The following is a 23,831-nucleotide window of genomic DNA, read 5'->3' as shown; positions in this document are numbered from 1 at the left end:
ACCATGAACTTGTTCTTAACCTCGATCTAATGTTGAATTCTGAGTATTCTAAATGAGAGGTTAGTAATTTACATAAAACACACCCACACATGCCCATATAAGGACTTTCCACACACCCTTTTCGTCACTCTCAGCATGATGCTCTCTAAAGACGCGTTCTTGCTCAAGAGCAGAGCAAGATCCTCAAGCAATGCCAAGAGTGTCTTCCTCAAGACAAGTTCAAACCTTTTATACAGACATTACAGACCTTTGATTAGCCAGCTGTACATATACATCTTTATGCAGAGCTACCTCACAGCTTGAGCTATAAAGACCTATATCTGTTTCAAATTTCATCTAAACATGTTTATAAGGCCACCAATAGTATTAGATTTTTGCATAAGTGGTTTTAGTTGTTCCTATATTTCTTAGATAAAGACAGTTGAGGTATTTTGCTCTAGTTTGTTTGCTCTTTGACTTTGAATACAAACTTTTCTTTTACTTTAGTATTTTGCAAGTCAGCTACCGACACAACGTTATTTATTTAATGTGCAAATTCAAAGTGTCAAACGGTCTCAAACTCATAAGAAACCAGCAAAAGATGTATGAATGAAGCCGATCAATAGGAAAAGTTTATGCGCTTGTTTAGCCTTTCGCTTAGCAGCATTCGAAGGATCTGTTCGCTTCGGCACCATCATAATTCAAGTCAGTCAGCTGCAGAAGGAGTTGCAGTTTTGCATTTACGTACCCTATCTTGTCATACATTCAGACTTTGAAACAGTGGCATATTTTGGTTTTATTATAAGTGAGTGACAATTCAACTATATACAATGGTCAGAGAACCTTTGCGGCCCGTCTTGATTGGTGGACTAGCGTATGGGGGATGTTACGGTTATGGAGGCCCCACCCCAAAACCCGAGGTCATAGGCAATAGAGAGCCTAAGTCCCGCCCCTCCGCTTCCGGCTCATGGGACCTTACTTCAGAAAAAAATATGTATGGTAGTCAATGGCGAGAGACAACTTATCTTTTTATTCCGTCTGAACAGTGCCCTGAATTACACATATGATGTTTGTCAATTTAAAAGATAATTATGAAAGTCAAGAAAGTCGCAGTTTGTCATAAAACAGAAGAGTAACATTTAGTTTTATGTGAAAATCGCTCAATGAACTACATCTCTCGTCTCGCACTATGTACCTCACCATCCGTTGCTCGTATGTGTGCAGTCTGGTACAAAACACTCAGGCATGACGGCATAACGTTACGATTATAAGGTAAGACTATAGAAAAAATGACGGACGTTAGCTTCAGTAAAGTTAGCTTCATTCATTGAGCGAAAAGGTATGACGTCACATGTACGCCTTTTGGGTTTGTAGTCTCTGTAATTACGTATTTTCACAGTCTTATACCTCAACAGTTTTACATCAAACTGCAACTTTCTTGACTTTAAAATGTATCTTTTAAATTGATAAACATCATATGTGTAAATCAGGGCACAATTCAAACGAGATCAACATATTTGTTGTCTCGCGCCATTGACTACCATACAATATTTTTCCGAAGTAAGGTCCCATGGTGGTCTACCGGAAGGGGAGGGACTTAGGCTCTCTATTGACCCTTCGCAGGGAGTTTGATTGACAGGCGATCTGACCAATCATAATCCGCTATCCGCCGAATCCGCCATTTTTGTCCGAAAAAGCTGTCAGGAGATTTAGTAGATTAACGTTGGAGGATTTGAACTTGAAAAAAGAAGTGTACCGACGTCTTTCCCTGACTGAACCTAAACTGGTCTGACTGCAGGTTTGCACATTCATTGCTCTTACAAACATGTACTGTATGTTGACAGGTCAAAATTAATGTTCAAATAAATATTGTAGTCCAGAAGAGCTTGAGGTGTGTTGGGATTAGAGATGTGACCGGTTAATCGCTATGACAACACATTTTGCTTTCGACTTGGTGGCAATTCGGGGACGTCAATTGCTTGAATGATGGGTTTATTATTATTGTTATTATTATTATAAATGAAAAACACACCCAATAAAACATTAACCTACAACTTTTATTAACAAAACATAAGATGGCTTTAATAGCAAGGGTTATAGACACGTCTTACACCATGAAGGTGTGTGTGTGTGTGTGTGTTAGAAGTGTTACGTCCTTCATCAGACGAATTTGACAGATTTACATGTTTCCATAAGCATTGGGTTAAAATCCAAAATATTGGCAGATAGGCGCCTCTAGATTTCAATTTGAAGGAAATCTTCCGCCTCGTCAGTGAGCTCGTCACTCTCGTGATACACGAGGTCTGACTGGATCGGCTCGCGCTGCGCTCAGGAGACGACGTCAGTGTCTAATTGTGGTGTTCTCTAACTGAAATAAATTGTTTTCATCAGATCTGCCAACCTGTACGCATTTAGCATAGCGGATACACAATCTGACTTCAAAGTACGCTGGTACGATTTGTTTTTCTGCACACGTCAAACACCATCTCAAGAGAGCGTTACAACTTTTGAAAATGAGTTTTTATTTAATTTTAAATTGGTAATTCCATCACTCGTTTCTGATGTGATGCTTCAAAATGCGCATAAAAACATGGAAACATAGAAACTAAGTGGAAGAATAACTAATTGTTTTAAAAACAACAATAAAGGACAGCTTAAAGATAAATCTGTCTCCCTAACCCTAACCCTAAAAGTGTTACAGAAAGAACCGTTTGTACATGGAAAAAAACTTTTACTTTCCCATATAAAACTTTAAACAAACTACCAGAGGTGGGACAAAGTCATTGTTATGCAAGTCACAAGTAAGTCTCAAGTCTTTGCCCTCGAGTCCCGAGTCAAGTCGAGTCAAAGATGAGGCAAGTCCCGAGTCGAGTCAAAAGTCAAAGCCAACAAGTCTCAAGTCGAGTCCAAAGTCCTACCATTTTAGTTTCGAGTCATTTCAAGTCCTCTTACCACAGAAATAAAATGTATACAAATCATGTATGTCTGTAAGATTTGTATTTATTTAAACCTCTTTTTATACTTTGATTTATAATCAAATACAGTAAAAAACAGAAAATTTAATTTTCACAAAAAATGCTTGTATTTCAACAGCATATTGCACTAGAACAATACACAGCATGCAGCTTCAGTCCTGTATTGTATTAACCTCATATTGCAAAACAGTTTAACTTTCAAATAGACATGGGTCGTTTTAGCCTAAACCTTTTTAAACATGTCATCAATAAAATCCTCACTCCTCAAAATTATCACTTCTGAAAAACTGGACCAACCTGATAATATAATTGGAATGCGTGTTGCAGTGCGTATGCGGTGCAAGACCAGCACGCGCAATAGTGCTTTCACATATGCTGCGTTTGCAGTGCGTGATCCGCGGCTGTACCACACATACATACTCACTATTTGTATTTCAAATCCAGAAGTTATTAGCATCTTTTATTTAAAAAAAAAAATTGTCAGCATTGCGATTTTCTTTGTACACACGTATACACTCTTTAATAGACGTATTCACATTTAAATACAATTTAAACAACGTATTATTTAATGCATTACTCTTATATAATTATATATTAAGTTGCTCAAACAAGTGGTAAAATATTTAACCATGTACTTATATTAAAATCGCATAGCCTACATTTTACATTAAAACTTAAAATTGACAAAAACAGCAGACTCACGCCCGTTTCACACATACTCCGTTTGCAGTGCGAATGCGGTGCATATTTTTTTCCGTACCCATGTTATCAGGTTAGAGCTTTCACAATGCGTGCGGTTGCAGTCCGTCGATCCGTTCCAGTTGCGGTGCGTATACAGCAGTGCAGAGATCGTTTCCGCACCGAGTCTATTTTTGCTGTGCTGCAAACGCTGAATTAAAGTGACAGCGCATGTTGCGTGGTGAAAATGAACACAGATTGACCTGAAAATGTAGTAATTTCACCATAAATGCTATTAATTAAATAAAATTTAGTAAATCTCACCATAAATGTATTTAATTAAATACTACGTTTTTGGTAAAGCAAGGAAAGCTACAATTTACCTCAACAAGGCGACATAGGCTAATGAACAACACTTGTCACATGCATGGAGGTGGAAAAAACAAGTTTTGACATGCAAGATTTATTGTATTAAGATTTAAATTATGCAAAAGAAAGGGTATGAGTCTGCTGTTTTTGTCAATTTTAAGTTTAAATTTAAAATGTAGGCTATTCGATTTTAATATTTGTACATGTTTAAATATTTGACCACTTGCTTGAGCAACTTAAGTAGAAGTAATGCATTGAATAATAGGCTGACGTTGTTTAAATTGTGTTTAAACGTGCACACGTCTATTAAAGAGTGAAATGTGCAAAGATAATCGAAATGCTGAGACGTTAAGACCGCGGGTAAATCAAGGGAAAATACAATTTGCTTCAACAAGGCATAATGAACAACACTCGTCTCATTCGTGGAGGTGGAAAAACAATTTCTTTGTGACATGCAAGGTTTATTATAAAGATTTAAATTATGCAAAAGAAAGGGTATGAGTCTGCTGTTTTTGTCAATTTTAATTTTTAATTTAAAATGTCTGTAGGCTATTCGATTTTAATATCTGTACATGGTAAAATATTTTACCACTTGCTTGAGCAACTTAATATATAATTATATAGAAGTAATGCATTTAATAATATGTTGTTTAAATTGTGTTTAAACGTGAATACGTCTATTAAAGAGTGTATATGTGTACAAAGAGAATCGCAATGCTGACAAAAAACTTTTTTTTTAAAATAAAAGTTGCTGATAACTTCCGGATTTGAAATACAAATAGCGAGTATGTATTTGTGTTATAGCCTACAGCAGCGGATCACGCACTGCAAACGCAGCATATGTGAAAGCACTATTGCATGTGCTGCTCCTGCACTGCATACGCACTGCAACACGCACCGCACCCGCACTGCACACGGAGTATGTGTGAAACGGGCGTCATACTCTTTCTTTTGCATAATTTAAATCTTTATACAATAAATCTCGCATGTCACAAAGAACTTGTTTTTCCACCTCCACGAATGAGACGAGTGTTATGTTGCCTTGTTGAAATATGTATTTTCCCTTGATTTAGGCTACCCCGGTCTTACGTCTCAGTATTGCGATTCTCTTTGTACACATATACACTCTTTAATAGACGTATGCACGTTTAAACACAATTTAAACAACGTAGGCCTATTATTCAATGCATTACTTCTACTTATATTAAGTTCCTAAAGCAAGTGGTCAAATATTTAACCATGTAGGCTACTTATATAAAAAAACAGCCGACTCCCATGCCTTTTATTTTATATTTAAATTAATACAATAAATCTTGCATGTCACAAGGAACATGTTTTTCCACCTCCACGAATGAGACGAGATTTGTTCATTATGTCGCCTTGTTGAGGTAAATTGTAGTTTTCCTTGCTTTACCCTGGTCTTAAAGTGAAAATAGTATTCAATTAAATACATTTATGGTGAGATTACTACATTTTATTTAATTAATCGCATTTATGGTGAAATTACTCAATTTTTAGGTCAATCTGTGTTCATGTTGACCACGAAACATGCGCTGTCACTTTAATTCAGCGCGTGCAGCACATGTGCAGCACAGCAGAAATAGACTCGGTGCGGAAACGATCGCGGCACTGCTGTATACGCACTGCAACTGGAACGGATCGACGGACTGCAACCGCGTGCAGTGTGAAAGCTCTAACCTGTTAACATGGGTACGGAAAAAAATACGCACCCGCTGGCGCATACGCACTGCAAACGGAGTATGTGTGAATGTGAAACGGGCGTTAGATGCTGTCGAATAAAAACAACGTGGGACTACAGTGATTGGATGTCGTGCAGGCAGCGCGCTCGCTCTCTGCATGCATACAGGTGGTGCACATTTTTTTCACAGATGCAGATAAACTGAGAGCGGCGCGGCCATGTGGACATTTTTTCCCCCAGTTTTCATGGGATGTAGCAAGTCTTCTCGAGTCAAAAGGCGCAAGTCCAAGTGAAGTCACGAGTCATTGATGTTAAAGTCCAAGTCGAGTTGCAAGTCTTTGTACATTTTGTCGAGTCGAGTCTGAAGTCATCAAATTCATGACTCGAGTCCACACCTCTGCAAACTACTAGTGATACTTATGCAGTATAAGAAACGTAACAATTAATTTGACTAAAGATTAATTTATATCATGCAGCAAAATAATATAACAGAATAAAACACAATGTTATTTGGGGAGGAACTCCATCTTTGATCTGAATCTCACAGTAGAAACTGCTGGACTTGAAGATGAACTTTATTCACGGTGACAAATTCAGATGATGTTTCTTTGCCTTGTTAATCGTTGTCGCTCGTTAGGACAGATTTTATAGCTTGACCCGTTATCGTTTCACGTTTGGTGAGGATGAAGCTTCACACTTGAAAGTGCTGGATCTGAAGATGATCTACTTGCTGTGATTGTTTTTTGTGTGCCTGAGTAGATTAGATGATTGACTGAAGCTCTTCCCACATGCAGTGCAGTGATACGGTTTCTCTCCAGTGTGGATCCTCTCGTGTGTATTCAGGTTTACTGAATGATTGAATCTCTTGTCGCAGTGTGAACACTTGTAAGGTTTCTCTCCAGTGTGGATCCTCTCGTGTGTTTCCAGATGTTCTGACCGACGGAATGTCTTGTCGCAGTGTGAACACATGTAAGGTTTCTCTCCAGTGTGGATCCTCTGGTGCCATTTTAAAGTTTCAGCTCTAATAAAAGTCTTCTCACACTCAAAGCACATATGATTTCTTACACCAGTGTGTATTTTCTGATGTGCTTTTAAACTCTGCAGATGTGAAAAACTCTTTCCACACAAAGAACATGAATGTGGTTTCTCCTGTGAATGAACTGTCATGTGGCTCTTTAGGCCTGAAGCCCTCAAAAATGTTTTATCACAATGATCACATTCGTGCAGTTTCTCTCCAGTGTGGATGATCATGTGAGACTTAAGGTTTCCTTTATGTGTAAAACTCTTCCCGCACTGATCACATGTGAACGGTTTCTCTCCAGTGTGGATCCTCATGTGAATCCTGAGGTTCAGTTTGTTTGTGAAACTCTTTCCACACGGACGGCAAGTGAAACGTTTCTTGTCTCTTCTTTTCAGTAAAGAAATACTTTCAGTCTGTGAGCGAGTTTTAGCTCCAGTTTTGACATGATGATGTTTCTCCTCCTCTTCACTCTCCTCATTCTCCTCCAGCATCACGTCTGAAATGATAGTTAAAAAAAGTCATATTTTAAATAATCATCAAAATTCAGAGAGAATTGTGGCATCTGCAGTTAGGAGACGTCATAAGTGTTCCTGCTGGAAGGGCTGCAAGATATATCGTTTTAGCATCGATATCAAGATGTGCGATGTCAAGTATAGGGAACACGTGATTCACGGATTGACTGCAAAGTTGTGGCGAGTCTCCTTGTGACGACAGACGGTCATGTGTTGTAAAACAATCGTGAAATAAAACGAATACACATTACCAGGGTTCGTACACTTTTTCCAAGGTCAAATTCAAGCACTTTTCAAGCACTTTCCAGGTCCATTTTAAAGCTTTTTCCAGCACCTTACACTACCGTAAATTACATACCAATACATAGTTAAAATTATTATTTAGTGTTTTTATCACATCAAAAGAGATAAACAGCCAAATGTTTCATAATAGCAGAGGGCTGCACGATATTGAAGAAAAATGAGATATGCGATAACTCATTAAATAATGCGATATTCAATATGTGATACGATAATGCTTAAAGTGTGTCAAATTAACTTAAATTATCTTTAAAATGATATAACCTACACATACGTGTTTCACATTCTTTTTGTGATAAGAAAATATCCCTACAACTTCTGACAGTGAACATCAGTGTTTTACTGTAGCATAAGAAGTGTTATTTTAACATCACTGGGGTTCAGGGGTTCAGGTTATCCTACATTAGGTTTATTTAACAACAGAAACTGATTAATCAAATGTAAAAATAAAACACTGCTTAGTTTTCACTGCATGAATTAAATATACTGATTCTTATTAAAGCTACAAAAGTTAGCCTATTCAGACAAAAGCAGTGAGCATTTTCTTTGTCTTTTGTTCATGACCCCAGTTATTGCAAGCCGTTGCGATATGCAATTATGCATATTGTAATATATACATTTGCAATATTTCGATATATTGTGCAGCCCTAATATTTAAGCCAATCACAAGTTTTATTCTTCAAAATGTATCACTAAGTATATAGCCTAAAGCATATGAATAATATAGTTTTCATTATCTTAATGTCCAAATATTGCTTACCAGATAATGTGATTTATAGGCTGTAAAACTGAATTAATTTCAAATATGAAGACTTAGGATTTGAACAGAAATATTTGACAGGCCTTCCCGTTTTGGGACACATTCTTGATATAGACAAGGTTTGAACAATATGCACTGGGCTAACGTTAGCAGGTTCATTTGCACGTTACAGTTCTGTAATTTTGGCAATGTTCACTGCATATTCCACAACTGAACGTGACATAACGGACATGCAATACTTACATTACATTATCACACCAAGTACTCTCAGTCACTAATGGCCCTTTCAGATAGGACGCGGACCGCGCTGCGCTATGAAATGAAACCGATATACACTCACCTAAAGGATTATTAGGAACACCATACTAATACTGTGTTTGACCCCCTTTCGCCTTCAGAACTGCCTTAATTCTACGTGGCATTGATTCAACAAGGTGCTGAAAGCATTCTTTAGAAATGTTGGCCCATATTGATAGGATAGCATCTTGCAGTTGATGGAGATTTGTGGGATGCACATCCAGGGCATGGAGCTCCCATTCCACCACATCCCAAAGATGCTCTATTGGGTTGAGACTTTGGGGGCCATTTTAGTACAGTGAACTCATTGTCATGTTCAAGAAACCAATTTGAAATGATTCGAGCTTTGTGACATGGTGCATTATCCTGCTGGAAGTAGCCATCAGAGGATGGGTACATGGTGGTCATAAAGGGATGGACATGGTCAGAAACAATGCTCAGGTAGGCCGTGGCATTTAAACGATGCCCAATTGGCACTAAGGGGCCTAAAGTGTGCCAAGAAAACATCCCCCACACCATTACACCACCACCACCAGCCTGCACAGTGGTAACAAGGCATGATGGATCCATGTTCTCATTCTGTTTACGCCAAATTCTGACTCTACCATCTGAATGTCTCAACAGAAATAGAGACTCATCAGACCAGGCAACATTTTTCCAGTCTTCAACTGTCCAATTTTGGTGAGCTCGTGCAAATTGTAGCCTCTTTTTCCTATTTGTAGTGGAGATGAGTGGTACCCGGTAGGGTCTTCTGCTGTTGTAGCCCATCCGCCTCAAGGTGGCATGCCACCAAGGTGCGTGTTGTGGCTTCACAAATGCTTTGTTGCATAACTCGGTTGTAACGAGTGGTTATTTCAGTCAAAGTTGCTCTTCTATCAGCTTGAATCAGTCGACCCATTCTACTCTGACCTCTAGCATCAACAAGGCATTTTCGCCCACAGGACTGCCGCATACTGGATGTTTTTCCCTTTTCACACCATTCTTTGTAAACCCTAGAAATGGTTGTGCATGAAAATCCCAGTAACTGAGCAGATTGTAAAATACTCAGACCGGCCCGTCTGGCACCAACAACCATGCCACGCTCAAATATGCTTAAATCACCTTTCTTTCCCATTCTGACATTCAGTTTGGAGTTCAGGAGATTGTCTTGACCAGGACCACACCCCTAAATGCATTGAAGCAACTGCCATGTGATTGGTTGATTAGATAATTGCATTAATGAGAAATTGAACAGGTGTTCCTAATAATCCTTTAGGTGAGTGTATTTCAATGGCTTGCGCCGCGCAACTCGGACCAAAGCGGAGCTCAGCGAGCTCGCGCGCACGCCGCGGTCAAAGTTTAAAATAGTTCAACTGTTGCCGCTGCGTGGCCAATAAAAACGGTGCATCCATACAACCGCGGAAATCAAAATGAAAACTCCGCCTACTTTTGCTCTGGCCAGCGTAACGCAAATCAATCTGTATCTGATTCTAAAGGGCTACATTTTTTTTCTACATTTAATAAAGAACTATTTCGTCAGAAAGATATTTCTTGTGAAAGAAATACAGTTACAAATTCAAGCATTTTATCCAAAATTCAAGCACTTTTCAAACCCTGAAAACACAACATCAAAATTCAAGCACTTTCAAGGATTTCAAGCACCCGTACGAACCCTGATTACACACTAACTAAAGTTAGAAAAGTGAAATCATAATCAACCACCCCTTTAAATTTATGCAGTGTTATTTTACATTTGATTATTCAATATATATACCTGAATAGTTAGATTCCCCTAAAACAACATAAAGCACTTCTTATCGTATTTATCTATGCTTTAATTTATGAATTATTTACTCACTCCTCAACAAAATCACCCCAATCAGCCTAGAATGATTCATTCTTTACAAATATTAATTTGTAAAGCTACTGTTATTGAGCTGCTCTAATCAGCTGGTGATCTGGTGGTACATTTTTTTCATATCCACTGTTGGGGAAAGTTACTTTTAAAAGTAATGCATTACAATATTGTGTTACTTCCTAAAAAAGTAACTAATTGCATTACTTATTTACTTTTGTGTTACTTTTTCCTCACCTGGGCTGGGCTCGCTTTGTTTTTTTGTCAAACGTAAAGGCCCTTTCACACCAAAAATGTAATGTAAATTCACATCTGTACATCAAACAAACCTTTCAGCTGTTGCTGTTCTGGATAGCAGAAGAATAGGACACAGGAAAAGAAAGTTTAACCCTTCAGCAATTAAAACAATAAAATTAAAAATCTGATTTTTATCTGAATTGGATCAGTAGCAAATACATTGGTTAATTAAGTGAGATTTAAAGTCCCCCTGTAGTCAATAATTGTTTCCCTTAAAACTCATCTTTGATCAGCAAAATGACATATTTAAAAACATTTTCCAGTGAAAAAAAAAACCTCTTCATGCCTTAAAGAGACTTGAATGCACCTTTACAACCTTGCTTCATTTAGTATACGTGGTTCTATGAATATGCAAATGAGCCCTGTCTCCACTCACTCACTCACTCACTCACACTAGCTCAGAGATTCACTCGGCCAACTTATTGAGGTAAACGCTGCACAATGGTGTCGCTCTTTACAACGTCGGACACATAACGGTAATTACTGTGATTAGCCTTTTGCTTGACTATGTTATCAAACAGCTAATAATGTGTTGCTAATGTTACACAAACCAATGGTGTTAGCATGAATTTGCATGTGTGTTGAAGCACATTAAAAACACCACATGGACGTATAAACAACATTAAAAACTTGATTTTCACCACAGGGCGACTTTAAAGGAACACTCCACCGTTTTTTTAAATAGGGCTTATTCACCTTCTTTCCTACATTTAGATAGGTGGGCAAATGCATTTTTGTCTCAGTGCATGCATTGTTTTAGTTTGACAGGGTCGGCGCTAGCTGAGCTTAGCATAATGAATGGAATCCTTTGTTGCCAGCTAGCATGTCCTGAGTAAAAGTAATATAAAAAATAAAAAACCCACCTAATTACTTCTTGTCGCCTGCGTATTCACAACGAGTACAAATAGCGATGCAGATTAACACTAGGCGATTTCCTAGGCAGATTTTTACTTATGTATTAAGGACTATATTAGGGGGAAGCACAGGCGAAGCACTGCTACTTGGGCGTGATATCTCTGCGCCCAAGTAGCAGTGCTTCGCCTGTGCTTCCCCCTAATATAGTCCCAAGTCAATATCTGCATAGGAAATCGCCTAGTGTTAATCTGCATCGCTATTTGTACTCGTTGTGAATACGCAGACCACAAGAAATAATTAGGTGGTTTTTTTTTTTTTTATATATTACTTTTACTCAGGACATGCTAGCTGGCAACAAAGGATTCCATTAATTATGCTAAGCTCAGCTAGCGCCGACCCTGTCAAACTAAAACAATGCATGCACTGAGACAAAAATGCATTTGCCCACCTATAGAGGGTTTTCACCTACGTCACGATTTGGTCAGTTACCCGGATGCGCGGCCATATTGGAGGTACTCGGATGTAAACAACAGCATGGATTGCACTGTTTATGTACTACTGAACACATTGTTACACTAATTTCTGATGTCTAAACCACGGGAACAACACATGGAAGCTGCGAAATCATATAGAGAAGGACTTAAAGCAGGAAAAAGCTCAACATTTTGACAAACTTAAGGTAATATGTGGTAAAGATCTGAACGAGCTAGCTTCTCCAACTAGTCCTTACTTCTATTTCGACATTGGCTACGTTCAGATTGTCAGTCCAAAAAAAAAGCACATGAAATCCGTTTCAAGCTACATCCATATGTGGTTTAATATCCTATTCAAATCACATATCAGGAAATCCACCAGTCTGAACGCTCTTTCTCGTGGTTTATGTGACTTTCTCACGCCACGTAAAATGTAAACATCAGACGTTGTTATAGGGAACATGCTGAAAGTCACTGCCGAAACAAGGCTGTGTTGTTGCAAAGTGCCGGACAAGCAGAAAATTATTATTTTTGAAAAGTATTTTGAAACCGGCGCGGATGAAAAAGAGTTGTGCATACAGTAACCTACCAGCCTCCTACAGTTCTGCAGCTCGAGACGCAGTAGTCCAGCGCAGCGGCTACACATCTCCATATTGTAAAATTTAAATAAGAAAACATTTATATTGCAAATGCAAACCCCTCCATCAACGCAACATCATTGCCGTGTTGTCAAAGAGCTGCGTGGACACACAAATCGGACCTGAACAGTTGCAATACAGTGTGGACATCACTTTAGATCATATTCCAATCGGATACAAAGATAATCGGATTGACAGTGTGTATGTACCCATAGTTAACTATTTTACGTAAAAATTTTAGCCATAGTTAACGCTTCATTTACACATGTGGCTGATGCTGTGCCTCTCTCAACCACAAACGCCATCTTTCATCAGTTTTTTGCACTCTTCTCTTTAACTTTCGGCAGTCTATAGAACTAGAAATGTTTTTTCTCGGTGCGACCGATGAGTACAGACCAAAACTTGACCATTTTTCAGAAGCAATAATCAGCCAAATCTGCGAGTCCGTTCAGTTCAATGGCACTGTTTACGTTCAGTGCCTCCAAAATGGCCGACTTCCGGATTGATGACGCGTCGTGAAAACCCTCTATCTAAATGTAGGAAAGAAGGTGAATAAGCCCTATTTCAAAAAACGGTGGAGTGTTCCTTTAATACATAAAGTATATTTGTGTAACAATTAATTATTGTACTTTTTTTTTTTACTGTATTACTGAATACTGAATCTGTTGAATTAGAAAATAAGCATCATGTTCACACACAGTGCACACAGTACACCTGCACTAGTGCTGTCTTCAAGTGCTATCGGAAATGTCCCACTTCTGAAGTCGTGATTACAAGCTCATCGTATTTAAATTTTGACCTGAGAGGGCCAAAAATTCATGTACAAATTTTTAACTAGATAATTCCGGTAGTGCATGAACTTATAGATGGATAGTATTGAAGGGGGTGGATTGGAATCCACTGCTGCTTCAATGTATAGTGTAATGGAAATTTTACATTTAGATGTGTTTTTTACTTTCAGATGTGTGCAACTTGTGTTAACGTTGAACATTTATTTTTACTCATAAGCATTTAAAGAAATATAATCATATAAGCTTGCAGGAACAAAATGTTCTGGGTAGCAAAGAGACTGAGTACTCAAGTGACCTATTGTGTACTTCAAGTGTGAAAAGTATGTGCGCAGCTTTGATAGAAATAGAGATAAGCAAAATGTGTGAAAAAGCTGCAGCTAAAAACAGGAAACTCTTGCAGACGTGATATTGTTCTGTCTAGATAGAATGTATGTTGGACAAGAGATCTTGAACAGAGACATTTCCTTTTAAGGTAACTAAGGCGATCTTTTGAGACAGACCAGGATGTGTTTTGTGCATATAAGCTGGGCAAAAAGGAGAAGTCGGCGCGCTTCTCATATCAGACTCTGACTGATGTGTGAACAGGCTTTCTTGCAAGAAATAAAGCTGATCTTTGTTAACCTTTGAGATATCCTACTGTCTTACAATTATTGATAAAAGTCTAGAAAGAATTTCCACAACAATAGGCTATGTAATGAGTGATTATAATCAAGGTATTTTTCCTTCTAAATATCATGAGTTGAATGACTTCTCTTGAGATTTTACTTTGTTATTGAAGTTACCAGTGTGATTACTGAAATGTGCTTCTCATGTATTCATTATAAATAAATGTCAGTATTTGACATTTCCAGAAATGAAATAAGGACTTGTTTTGTGTTTGAGAAAGGTCTTCAACATGTTAAAACCCATAGGGGTCATTGAAGTCTATAGTTTAAGGGACCATTTCTCAGTTAAAGCCTATATTTCCATTTAGACTAAAGTGTCCTATATCCTGAGAGAAAGAACTTATCTATATCCTGTTTATAGATAGAGCCTGGCCAAATCCAACCTTGGAAATGCTGTGTGCCGGGTGTGTGTGTTAGTCTTCTTGCTTACAGGTTAAGGAACCACTGGCATTGTTGGAGATTGACTGAGTTGTTGTTCGAGACATGCTGGCACCCAGCAATGCAGATCTGAGACCTGGAAGGTCACGACGTGCCTAACTTCAGGGTCCGGGTTTCAGCTGCATAATCTATGAAGATATGCTTCTGTCTATCTGTATATGTATATGTTTATCTATTTCTTAGCCAATGAGAATCATTCAACCTGTAAGCAATGACGTAGCTTAGACCTTGGAAATGGTATAACTCAGGGTGGGAATTATGTAATTTTAGGGGCAAGGCCATTTGGCCTCCACCTTTTTTTTTTTTTAGGGGCACCAAGGCCATATGACAGGGCACAAAGGCCATCGTACAATTCGATGGTTTTCCCATTCAGATTGATACCATAACATCCTAATTTGGAATAAGACATGGATTATGACTTTTTTAATAAAAAACAACAACATTTTTTAATGAGAGAGAGAGCACCATTACATCCAGAAGGTATACACCCTCACACAACAATAGAACAAATGCCAATAAAAGCATTCAGAAACAACACAAATGCCAATAAATTAATAATTTCCTGCATTGTCGAACGCTCTTCTTCATGTGTTTCAAATATGGACTATAATGTTCAGTAGAGCGCCCTCAGGCTGCTGGTATGAATTGAAAACACAGCACATCAGTATACAGCGCTCATAATGATTACATCGACGCATTTGGCTATAAATTCAATAAAATATTATTCCTGTCAATAGAAATCTGATGTAAACTGAGAATATATCAATATTTCTCCAAATCTGCACACTTTTGAGCTAAAAGCCGTGAGGGACGTTGTTTTGTGAATCGCTTTCATGACGACAGCACGGGAGTTTTTTATGAATGGGAGCGTCTGACGCTCATAATTCATATTAAAGGTATCGACTCATTTTTGCATTTCATAACTCCTGACACAAATTAAGACATAACTGTCAATATAAATTTCTCAGAATACAATAGTGGTCAAATACTGAAACATGAGTCTTATATCTTTTTAATGATGTAAGTTATAGTTTGTCAAGGTAACGTTAATAACATTAAATCTTATAGTAACTGAACTATTAAAAAAAAAAAAAAACGCTTCAGTGCGCCGACGCCGTTACCTCTGGAACCTTGCATAGGGCCCTTTTCTGAAAAGGGCACTTATCTACTAGCAAATAGATTTTGATATTTTTAGGTCAAACCGTTCTTGTCTGTCAGTCATATAATGCAGGTCTATGGTCACGGTCTCAAAGAGCATGCACAGAGTCCAAATTAAAACAATTCCCCATCGTAAGTACACATTGATGGCCTAAGACACGAAACGAGCGGTTTGTGTGAGAAAACGAACAGTATTTATATCGTTTTTACCTCTTGTAACACAGCGACGTCCAAGTGATCTGACGGCGCCCGCGCTTCCTGCTGTGTGATGTGTGCGCAGACTGGTGCATAGATAGACATATAGATTTCGCCTTGGCTACGGCAGTTCATGAACGAATGCCGTAGCCAAGGCGAAATCTAGTGTATATATCTATGCCCCAGTTTCGACAACAGAGTGTCGTTCTTCTGTTGGTGCTGACGTTACATGCTTCTTGCACTGCTGTTTTGATGCGTGAGATCATCGATGTGATTATGACACAGCACCTGCGCGAATCCACAAACTAATTGAAGTTCAGAGACTACTTGGGTGGAACTTGGACAGGGCCAGGGCACACAGGCCACTGTGGCCGTACGATGATTTTTTTTTCACGGGGCATGAAGGCCAAAGTGTAGGGCAACGGCGGCCATGGCCGCGGTATAATTCCCACCCTGGTATAACTGCTGTGTGTGTGTGTGTGTAACTGCTGTGTGTGTGTGTGTGTAACTGCTGTGATCTTTGTAACTGTAAGCGGGGCGGCCTATGAACTCCTGTGTGAGTCTTGAAGCTGAACTTCTGCTGATGAAACTGCAAACTATCTTCAGTAAAACTTTTCTTCAATTTTTTATAATTCTGACTCCGGGTTTTCTTTCAAACATCTGGTCCTTGGCTCCTAAACTGTTAACCCCTAACAGTATCGGTAGTGATGATGCATTACTACCAATTTCTCTGCCTGGTAAGGGTGAGACAAAATATCAATATGGCGATATATCGTTGTTCTTCTCCCTGCGATGACCGATACGCTGGCAGTAGCGCTTAACACATTAATGAGGGAAACGTGAACATGAGTTAACTAGCCTAAGAAAAATAAGTTTTGAATTTCTCATCTTTAATAATGAGAAATAGTGTTTCTTAAAATGCCACCAAAAAAATCCTAGAGGAAACACTTAACTCTTAAGATTTTTCCCTACTACAAACACTAAATCTGATGAACTACTTAAAGCTTTTATAACCTTAATGTTCTTCAGCCTGTTATAGCAAAACAATAACTAACAAAACAGCATCAGGCATAAGAGACATCAGGATTCAAATTGTCCTTAAAAGATAATTATTTCTTGTAAGAAATGTTCCCAGTAGTGTTGTTTTTGGCGGCCTGTTTTAATTTTAGTTTTAGTCTAGTCTTTGTGTCAAGCTTTCGTTTTAGTTTTTATTAGTTTTAGTCACATTCATACTCTTTTTAGTCTAGTCAAGTTTTAGTCGACGAAAACTGATGACATTTTAGTCTAGTTTTAGTCAATGAAAATTGTATTTTAGTTTCTTTTTAGTAATGTAATTCTATTTAACCCAGTCAATATAGAATTTCAAACAAGGTTATCTTATTATATTTAGTATAGGGCTGTGACGGTGGCCGTTTTTTTTTACCACCGTGATAATGGACCAACTACCGGCGGTGGTTGGGGGTTATTTAACCTGTTAAGCTGCAACCCCACTTTTGAAAAATCCCCAGAAATGACATACCCAAACTGAAACAGATACAGTTCATGAACCCTTTGCACCAAAAGCACAAGTATGATCTCGTTTGAAAGCTGACACCAGGCAGTTTATTGTAAATGTAGAATTAATTATTGTCATAATGATTTTTTTTTTTATAAATAGCTTCAAAGTTTTGTAAAGTTATTAGAAATTAATTTTTATGAAACATCCTCATGAAAATAAAATTGAAGTTGGCACTGTAGCAATCTAGAAATGCACTACAGCTAAAGCCACATGTCTAAACATTTTATGTTTAAAATCTGAAGATAATAAGTCCAAAACTCTGTATTTAGTTAAATGTTTTTCAAGACCATGTCAAATGACTTTATTCTGATTTGACGCTAAAATGCTACTGATGTTTATTGTCATCTTCTAACTAGGGATGTCCCGATCCGATCACGTGATCGGAAATCGGGCCCGATCACGTGTTTTCAGACTCGATCGGAATCGGACGTTACCTCCCGATAAGGACTCGGATATATATGTATATATATTCTCATTATTTTTTAACACATCTATAGTGGCACAGAGTTACGCCGGTTTCACACGGCACGCGCGTAAGCAGCGCAGGAGCAGTGTGTATGGTGAGCAGGAGCAGGACACGCGCGTTTTGCTTTCACACTGGCAGTGTTTGTCACGCACGGCTGAACCGCGGGTTGTGTACAGACAGAGTACTCTATAATGGATAAGTTGGCATTGCTTTTTTTTCGTTTTCAAATACATTTAAGAGAAAAGACTTGTCAAGAAGCTTATTTTATTAATAATTTCATTTATATAACTTTTGGTTCATCTTTGTTTTTATTGTTATGGCAACAAGTTTGTTTTTGGATTTTTTTTTTTTTTTTTACATTGCTGTTGGTCATTTGATTGACTGTTTAAAACACAATATATCATAAATGCACTTTTTGGATAAAACTGCGGTGTATTTTGGCCATGATCAATGTATTGTCACTTTAATTCAGCAAAAGCGGCGCAGCAAAATTAGACTCGGCGCCGAAACAATCGCGGCACTCCTGCTCTGCTCTGCTATACGCACTGCCGCGCCACCTCTGCGCGCGGTGTGAATGCTATAAAGACTAGTTTAATCTGTTAACATGGGCGGCGAAAAAAATACGCGCTGCACGCTCTGCTAACAGTGCAGTGTGAAACCGACGTAAGAGTTAGTCAGTGCAGTTCCTAAAAGCACATTACTGGCTTTGCAAACACTGTGGCACTTTTATTTTTTATTTGTTTACATGCCTACCGGGTATTTTAAGTTGAGGTGCTATTTGTTTATATATTAGACTTTTTTATATTTACTGTTGCACCTAAGTCCAAAAGTGAAGAATTTATTTATTACTTGATTGTTCAAGCTACCTCACAGAAGTGCTCTGTTTGTTAACAGAGTTGTTGAATGTTAAAATAAGGTGAATTAAATAAAAAATAAGGAACATCCTGGATCTGTTTTTTTCGCTCTTCTTTATTCTTTTATTATGTATTATAGAAGTATCGGATCGGGACTCGGTATCGGCAGATACTCAAAATCACATGACTCGGACTCGGACTCGAGGGCAAAAAAACCTGATCGGGACATCCCTACTTCTAACCATCTATCCAGTATGTTGTCTCTATTGTTTTGTGGTGCAAACGATCCCCATTCAGTCTCAGTCTCCCCCTGCACACATTCACACCTCTCCAGCCTGGTTATGGCTCGAAATATGCATTTCTTTTGTCTGCATTATAGCTACTAACGACTGGCTATTCACAGGCTATTCATAGGGTTTCAGTCCCTAATTTCTTTTCTCAAAGATCACCTCACATTTTAAACTGTATCAAATGCATTTCTTGAATAAAGAAACATTTCATTAAGCATTCAAAAAATAATAAAAGTATAACTTCTAGGTAGCAGGTGCACCTAGGGCTAGCTAGCATGTTAGCTTAGCACACCATCAATACATGACAATTTATGAGATTAAAACCATGTTTGTGCTCCAAACTTACTTCATAATGCAAGTCCAGTGTTTTAAATAATCTTCTGTGATCTAATTTGGCTTCAGATAAAAAAAGCAGACAGAAAATATACTATTGGATAGTGTTCTGCACAATGATAGTCTATATAGATTAGCATTACATTATAAATATAATCTATTATTATGAAAATACCTGGCATGGCTTGAAAAACACAGGTAACTCAAATATCAGTGCAATCATGTTTATTGTCTTCAAAACATCTGTATCTGCATGTTACAGCGCGATCTCTTGTTAGCTTTGTGTGTATCAGTGACGTCCTGGAATGTCACATGGTCATGGCTCTTCTTCATGTTCCATATATGGACTATTATTGTGCATGTAGCGCCCTCAGGCTATTGGTATGAATTAAAAAACACAGTATCGGAATACCAAACGCTCATAAAGATTACATCGACGCATTTGGGTATAAATTCAATAAATATTATTCTTGTCTATAGAAATATGATGTAAATCTATGAGAATCTATCAATATTTCTCCAAATCTGCACATTTTTGAGCTAAAGCCCTGAGGGACGTTGTTTTGTGTATCGCTGTCATGACGACAGCACAGAGTTTTTTATGAATGAAAGCGGCTGACGCGCATAATTCATATTAAAGGTATCGACTCATTTTTTCATTTCATAACTCCTGACACAAATTAAGACATAACTGTCACTATGAGTTTCTCAGAATACAATAGTGGTCAAATACTGAAACTTGAGTATTATATCTTTTTAATTATGTATAGTTTGTCAAGGTATAACATTAAATCTGATAGTAATTTTGAATTAAATAAATAAATAACGCTTCAGTGCGCGGGCGCACTGGCAACGGTTAACAGGTTAAAAAAATAAAAACTCGTTTTATATTTCCACACAAAGACGCGTGATATAGCCTACCACTCTGCACTTTGAGAGGGATGTGGGACACGAGCAGGAAAGAGACCATCGATCTCTTTATGATATCTTCGTGTTTTCTACTTGATGTAAATTGGTCTGAAGAGCGAATTTTATCCTCCACAAGGGCGAAATATTTAGGCTATGTTTGAGATTGCGCTGCCAGAGAAAGTGAAACTAAAAATCACCCGCGCGTGTGAAATGCGCTTTACAACTAAACTTGACGCGCCCTATGTCTAATATAACAAGCACAAACTGTGTTAAAAAGAATTTGACATGCAAGTACAAATGTAGGCTATCTGTCCTACAGTGTTTTTCTACTTTACCACAGTAAAGAATACGAATATAATAGGCCTAATTAAAAGCAAACCAATAAAGACACGTTTATAATCCCTTTAGAAAATGGGTGAGACGTGAGTGAAGATTTGGGAAAAGAAACAAGAGATTCCATGCAGGGATGAGTCACGATTTTAGGATATTCGATTAGTTTATTTAATTCTAGAATATTGAATAGGTTGTGCGATTATTCTCTAAAATAAAATCTCCATGTTCTGGTGCTGATGCGGTGACGCGTTCATGTAACCGGAGACGCTGCCAATAACGCACATAACAGCTGTCACAAAGAACCGGCAAAAGTAATGATTATGAATGTGTCAAATATACCAATGAGACATTTTAATGGAATAACTAATGGAGTAATATTGTTAAATTCGATGATAATCGGGTCGGGTGACCAGATCGCAAACCAGAATTTAAAGCTGACAAAGCTATGGGTTCACGCACAACTCTCTCATTCGTCGTGACGTTATAACATTTCGTCTCGTCTCGTTTTGGTCAACGAAAATGAAGAAACATTTTAGCATAGTTTTTATTTTGTAAATCACATTTAGTCTCGTTTTTATTCGTCAACGATATTGCATTATACATGTATTTTAGTCATCGTCACATGACCAGCATTTACGTCTCGTCTCGTTTTCGTCAGGTGATAACGGTTCGTTGACGACAATATTTCGTCATAATTTTCGTTGACGAAAGCAACACTAGTTCCCAGTCTACCCACAGTCCAGCTGCAGACAGAGTGAGACCCCTCAGAGGTGTTTGGCTGGCAGTTTTATAATGTTCTCCTCAAAGCTATCTCTTACAGCCCCCACTAAACAAAAGAACAAAAGGGACCCCCCTTGACCCCTCCCCGGCACAGGAAATTCTCTCGCCCACACACACCCTTGCAGCTGTACTAACATCATAAAAGAAACTCAAAATACAGACAAATGAATGTATGGCATTCATTTGTTAAATCACTGAAAATAAAATATAGAGAAAAGATAAATTTTTCCATAACAAGCCTCACTAATGAAGAATCAGGAATAAACACCAACCTCTTTGTTCTTCAGTGTGTTTCATTCTGCAGTGTTCTGGATCTCTCATGTTCTCACTGTCCTCCAATAAACTCTGTCTCTGCAGATTTCAGCTCTTCCTGATGGTTTGATGCTCGTCTTCACTTGTAGCTGATGGGAATATTCCAGGAGGAGGAGCTTCACTGAAGGAGGAGGAGATTCACTGAAGGAGGAGGAGCTTCACTGAAGGAGGAGGAGCAGATCTGACAAAATCAAGAAGAAATCACTTACTGGGTTTATATTTTTATTCTAATTCACACATTTTAAGTATTAAATGTAAATCTATCTAAAGTAAAATAACTTTTACGTAAATTAATTGCAAAGTGTTTTATATTATTCACATTTTTACTTCTAAGAATTTCATCCACATAGGCCTACTTTATTCCTACATTGATCTTACCTCTCATTAACATATAGGCAAATATATAGAAAGAAACAGAGAGTACAACAACTAACAGATATAAACAATGTAAAAATAAAAAGACAAGATAAACATAGAAAATGAAATATACAAATTTGCTAGAAACAAATAACCAACCAGTTGATTTTGACTAAACTACTTGTTTTTATATGGGGCATGGTTTTTCACAGATTCATTAAATGCTCTTATGAAACTTACCTATATCTTGTAGATGTCACAATAGCTGATCGTGTCGTTTGCTCAAATCTGTTGACAATAAAATGAGCTTAATGTGTGAATTTACAGATCTGAAGACATCAGCATAATGAATGAGGTGAAAAAACAGTATTGACATGAAATAAAGAGGCTTTTCAGCTGCTCTGATAATAGTGATGAGCCATAGACTATCAATACTCATTCAACAAGCCATTCAGGATGCAGATCATCTCACTTTATTTAAGTATTTGCTGCTAAAAACAGATTGTGAATATCTGCTAAAAAGCCTATAAATACAAAAGAGAGACACTATATGACACCCATCTTTATCAACTATTGTAATTTGTCTATATAAATAGAATTATAGTAATATCCTAATAACTTCGTTCATAACACTTACTTCACACTTCGATAGCATCCTACCGTTTTGTGTGTGAAGAGAAAAACATAGGCCTATAAAAACGTCTTCTATCGATAGTGTTTTAGTCTACAGACACAAATAGCGCCGAACCCGATGAAAACCATCAGGAAATGTCGCCATAAAATGATATTTAAACTGTGAAAAGAGTATTTTAGGATAACGTGAAATAGCGTGAACAGTTTACCTCAGAAGTCTCGACACTGACGCAGAGCCATATAGAGAGAGAGTTGCGACAACTCCATTGACTACAATGGAACGCTTTTTTTACAGCAATGGCGGCTCGTAGTCGTAGAGCCTTTCAATAGTTCCCGGAAGTAACAGCAGCGCGGTAGAACAGACCGTTTGTGATGCAGTTTTAAAAGATAAGACGTTTAAAGAATAAGATTGTATATTATCAGATTATCTGAATCAAATAAACTTGTGTTTTAAAGCATGCTAGTTGATTCCGAAGCACTTCCTGGAACTATCTGAGGTCTACGCGAATCACGAGACAACTAAGCATTTTGAACTTCCGTTGTCGCAACTCTCTCTCTCTATAGGCTTGTTCGACTTGAACCGGCGCTGCACAGACCGATCGGTGAATGACATCAAAGTACCGCGAGAGCGAATAGAAAGAGAAACTGAAACTGACGGAGCGTCAGTGCAGTGCCATTAGGCTTGTTCGACTTGAACCGGCGCTGCACAGACCGATCGGTGAATGACATCAAAGTACCGCGAGAGCGAATAGAAAGAGAAACTGAAACTGACGGAGCGTCAGTGCAGTGCCATTAGGCTTGTTCGACTTGAACCGGCGCTGCACAGACCGATCGGTGAATGACATCAAAGTACCGCGAGAGCGAATAGAAAGTAGACGGCACCTATATGCTTTTGAATTGCTCTCGCGGTACTTTGATGTCATAAACCGATCGGTCTGTGCAGCGCCGGTTCAAGTCGAACAAGCCTAATGGCTCTGCACTGACGCTCCGTCAGTTTCAGTTTCTCTTTCTATTCGCTCTCGCGGTCCTGATGACGTCATCACCGCAAGGCGAAATCAACAGCACCAGATAT

At 38.1% G+C, this 23,831-nt stretch overlaps 1 long non-coding RNA gene across 1 annotated transcript; it reads right to left on the bottom strand.

Moving 5' to 3' along the window:
* Window positions 1-1,485: 1,485 nt before the first annotated feature.
* On the bottom strand, window positions 1,486-23,656 carry LOC311295745. Its single transcript, XR_014628375.1, has 4 exons — window positions 22,969-23,656; window positions 22,367-22,414; window positions 21,730-21,950; window positions 1,486-7,217 (listed from the first exon to the last, which is right to left on the bottom strand). It is a non-coding gene; the product is annotated as an uncharacterized lncRNA (long non-coding RNA).
* Window positions 23,657-23,831: the final 175 nt, after the last annotated feature.

This window comes from Rutilus rutilus (assembly GCF_951802725.1).
Source record: "Rutilus rutilus genome assembly, chromosome: 8".
Lineage (NCBI taxonomy): Eukaryota > Metazoa > Chordata > Actinopteri > Cypriniformes > Leuciscidae > Rutilus > Rutilus rutilus.
Note: the sequence above shows the minus strand (reverse complement) of the source record. Positions and strands in the feature narration are given on the sequence as shown.